This window comes from Solanum verrucosum, unplaced genomic scaffold (assembly GCF_900185275.1).
Source record: "Solanum verrucosum unplaced genomic scaffold, falcon-dt-bn FXZP01000134.1, whole genome shotgun sequence".
Classification (NCBI taxonomy): Eukaryota; Viridiplantae; Streptophyta; class Magnoliopsida; order Solanales; family Solanaceae; genus Solanum; species Solanum verrucosum.
The window spans coordinates 1,009,698-1,014,415 of NW_026020833.1; the positions used below are offsets into that span (position 1 = coordinate 1,009,698).

Here is a 4,718-nt window from a genome sequence, read left to right on the forward strand (position 1 = left end):
AGAATTAAAATTTAACATGGTTTAGACCACATAATATATCCAAATTTCAACTTGTATGTTCATCTCCCGCTCAAGTATTTAAAGCAAAGTAAATATATTGATGTGCCAACTATATAAGCAAATGTAGTTTCAAATTAACTACCTAGATTTCAATAATATAATCAGAGTCCAAATCATTTTAAGAGCTCTAAATTAGTATAGTCATTGAGTTTGATTCTTAAGAATTCCTATACAGAGTATGAAAATTTAAACGTTCATTCAGATCAGTTTTCTTTCATGAAGTAGTTCAAGAATATCGACTTTGCTTTAATTTAAGGAATACATACCTCGATAGTTTAACATTTAAAAAGATAAAATCAAATACGCAAAATTAAAGTAACTAGTTGATACTTCAAAAAATCATTATCACTAGTATTATCACAAGCAAGGGAAACAATACTTCTGAAAAATAGCGAAATTTTGTTATTACAACAAACTAGCATACATTGTTTGTTGGCTCCTTATATCCATCACTTCTTCCTCCTCATTTTGTGCTTCCACTTTTTCCTCCCAACTATCTTCGAGTTTTATTCTCCTGAATCATCTATTAACCACAACCCACCCTCCATAAGCAAATAACTAGAAGATGAAAATGTTTGGAAAATAACAGAACACAAACAGATGGAAAATTTGATTCTTTTAATTACTTTTGGTTATCCCATTTCATATATCACTTACACTATTAGGCCAAAAGTTCTTTCACTTTCATTCTCTTAGGATAAATTGTTAAATTCATGCCCCCACAATATGAAAATGACCTAAAGAACAAATAAATAATATTTACTAAACAATTTCTCTAACAATTAGTAATATAGAATGTCATGTTTTGGTCACCTCGCATATCCTTTTTTTCTAATAGATAATCAAAATATTGAACCATAACTCAAGTACACTTCAACAAGAGGTTGAGTGTGTTTGGCAGCAAGGGAATTCAAGATTGTTGAGAAACCTAATCTAATGAGTCAACAACAATATGTGAATCTCATGTTTTCTATTATTATGATAAAAAGGACCAGCAACAACTGGCCCTAAACAACTTCATTAGCTTCTTAACATGTAGTAGAATACAGAACGTCACCAAAAGATCTCCAATTCTTCCATCAGTTAAGGAATAGATAGCACTAGAATTATCTTTATATCAATGAATAAAATTATGGTTCTTTTAGTATTGAGCAGGTGAAGATCTACTAAGGCTTTATGTGTCAAACATTACACTAGAAAATGAATGTCAAGCTCAAATTATTAACACTGCAGAAAATCTCTAGCAAGACAGTGTAACTAAACATAAGAAAGGTATAACTTATAATTGGGATCAAAGTGCCAAGCACAAGTAGATTTGTTACTATACAATAGAGAAAGTAGTACTTATGAAATTATGCAAGCATTGACAAAACAAAAAAGAAGTTCAAACAACTAGAACTGGCCACACAATATGCAATATACAATTACTTAATGAGTTTAGTATAGATGTCGCAACTCAAGTCAACAAAAAATAGTTCTTCCACATAAAAAATAGCTCATAAAATAAATAACCAGTTAATGTTGATCATTAAATACTATGAAACATGACATTGACATTTAGCATGATTTAGAAAACACAATAGATCTATATTCGCCTTATATGTAAATATTGACGTATTTATAACTCTATTTTTAGCAGTACAAAGGTGTCATTCATTTGAAATGCATCTTTGGATTGACTTGATCTAATCTCAAAATTCAAACTAAAATATATAATGATTTTCTACATTGTTCAGTCAAATGCAAAAAAATAAAACAAGAGTAAATCTCAGAAAATGATCAAGTCATTGAATTCAATGCTTAAGGATAGAAGTCCATGTTCGGCATATACAAATTATAACCATGGCTCCCAACTATAAATACAAAATATAAAAATAGAAAATGGCACTAGCAACTTAGTAATTGTTTCTTTCATATCGATATGTGATCTTTTTCTATACCAATCTTTTGCACTTTCAGAACTCATCCATGCCCCTTACAATAATAAATCCTCCCACAAAGTTTAAATAACATAGTAGGATAACTCAAAGTCATCATTTTCTGCTTCTAGATAACACTCTAGTTATATATATATTGGTGTATCACAAGACAATCTCACATATATTTTGCTAGAACTTTAAGAATCGAAGTAGATAATTGCAACAATCTTTATATATATTAGCTTACTTTGACATGAGCTTCATTCTTCCTTTTGGTTGTGGCATTAAGGGGAGTAGAGCTTAAGAACTCTATGTCAAAGTAACCTCTTAAGTAATGGTAAAATCATCACAATTAGTGTATCCCTTCAAGTTAATCAACTCACATTCTATTGTTCTCTTCACCAAAATTTAAACAAATCCCAATGTCATAAAAGGAATCAATAATTCAAATTCCTGGCATATGTTCCATATATTAAGTATTTTTCATACAAAAAAAATAAAATAAGTTCTATAAAAGTTAAAAACAAACATGAAAAAAATAAAAGATTAAGAATTCAACAATGAGTAATAACCTCGGCTTTAAAGTGGTGTGAGCTATATATAATGTAACTAGAAATATACTTCTGAGATAGACTAAACATTTGAATTTCACCTTCTTCATTGTCATAATTAGCATGTATCAACAAAGGTCTATTTGTAGTTGTCATACATCGAATTCTCCTCCCCAAAATTAATCAGAAAAATTAATTATTGTACTCTGAAATCAAAATTATCATTACTGAATGTAAGCATCAACAAGTGAAAAATCAAGCACAAAATAAATCGAATAAGATTAAAAAAACACTAAAAGAAATACAAAAACGGTAACCCTAGAAAAATATATTCTTATACAGTAGTATATGAGTGTTGATCCCTAAAATTGAAATTTAATAATCGAACATTCAATTACCTAATAACTAATGAGAATCCATGGTATAATTTCTAATTAATTGAAGAGATAGAAAAAGAGAGAAAATAAACCTTAGCATGCTACGAACTCCCACCATAGAGATTTAGGTTACTAGATTTCCCAACTATCAAAGGAGTTTCAGGTGGTAAATCATGATTTTCGACTGGCTAAGTGTGAAGCTTCAGATATGAGAGATGAGTTGTGTGGGACTGTTTTGGACAATGGGATTAAGAAGGGTGATATAGGTGGTGTTTGGGGAAATGGATAACCTCGAAAGGAGGCTAGCCGATGGCTACAACAACCATGGAATGGCTGAGAAAGAGGAGTAGCAACGAAGAGAGAAACTTCAGCCAGAGAGGGAGCTCTCAAGCGTAGGGTAAAAAGGGATTTGCTAGAGAGAAGATGAAAAGAAATTTTGTTAGAACTTTGCTTTTATTAATTAAGGTGTTTTTAATTTTTAATATATTTTCTTAAAAAAAAAATTTAGGTGGCGCGCATATGTCCCGCTCAGTAACTGCATTCGGGACCGAATATTGATAATTTAACACACCACAATAATCAAAATAGAGAATTAGAGACCGAAAAAAAGTCTTGTGCCTGTAAGTATATATTTAGGGACTAGATTTTCTGCCCAACCCTAAATGTTGGTCCCTAGTAAGCCTTTATCTTGTAGTACCCAAATCCTAACCTTAAAACCTTACACTAAACCCTAAACCTTCCTTAAACACTAAACCCAAAACCCTAAACCCTAACCCTAAATCCTAAACACTAAACCTACACCCTAAACCCTAAACCCTAATCCTAAACCTAAACCTAAACCCGAAACCATTATCCTGAACCCTAACCCTAAACCCTAAACCCTAAACCGTAATCCCTAACCGTAAACCAAAACCCTAATTACTAAATCCAAACCCTAAACCCTAAAATCTAAACCCTAAACCCTAAATCTTAAACCCTAAACCCTAAACCCTAACCCTAAATACCAAACTATAAATCTAAGCCTTAAACCCTAAACCCTAAACCCTAAACTCTAAACCCTAAACCTAAACCCTAAACCCTAAACCCTAAATCATAATCCTAAACCCTAACCATAAACCCTAAACCCTAAACACTAATCCCTCACCCTAAACCAAAACCCTAAATACTAAATCCAAACATTAAACCCTAAACCCTAAACCCTAAATCCTAAACTCTAAACGCTAAACCCTAAACCCTAAACCGTAAACGTAAACCCTAAATTCAAACCTAAAATCCAAAATCATAAACTGTAAATCCCAAACCCTAAAGACTAAACGCTAAACCCTAAATCCTAAAAGCTAAGCCAAAACCCTAAACCCTAAATCCTAAACTCTAAACCCTAAACCGTAAATCCTAACCACTAAACCTTAAACCACCAACCTAAAACCCTAAATCCAAAACCCAAAACCCTAAGCTCAAAACCCTAAAACTAAAACACTAAACACTAAACACTAAACACTAAACACTAAACTTTTAACCCTAAACTCTAAGCAATAAACCCTACACCTCAAAACACTAAACCATCAACTCTACACCCTAAATGCTAAACCCTAAATTTAAAACTATAAACTCTTAACCACAAAACCTAAACTCTAAACTCTAATCCCTAAACCCTAAACACTAAACCCTAAACCCTAAAGTGTAAACCCTAAACTCTAAACCCTAAACCTAAACCTAAACCCTAAACCCTAAAGACTATTTCGAAACCCTAACCCTAAACCCTAGACCCTAACCCGAAACCTAAAAATCCTAAACTTTAAATATTAAACCCT

General features: G+C 31.9%; 1 long non-coding RNA gene across 1 annotated transcript; it reads right to left on the bottom strand.

The window, feature by feature from the left end:
* Window positions 1–282: 282 nt before the first annotated feature.
* On the bottom strand, window positions 283–3,315 carry LOC125813512 (uncharacterized). The gene is made up of 2 exons (XR_007442063.1): window positions 3,000–3,315; window positions 283–583 (listed from the first exon to the last, which is right to left on the bottom strand). It is a non-coding gene; the product is annotated as an uncharacterized LOC125813512 (long non-coding RNA).
* Window positions 3,316–4,718: the final 1,403 nt, after the last annotated feature.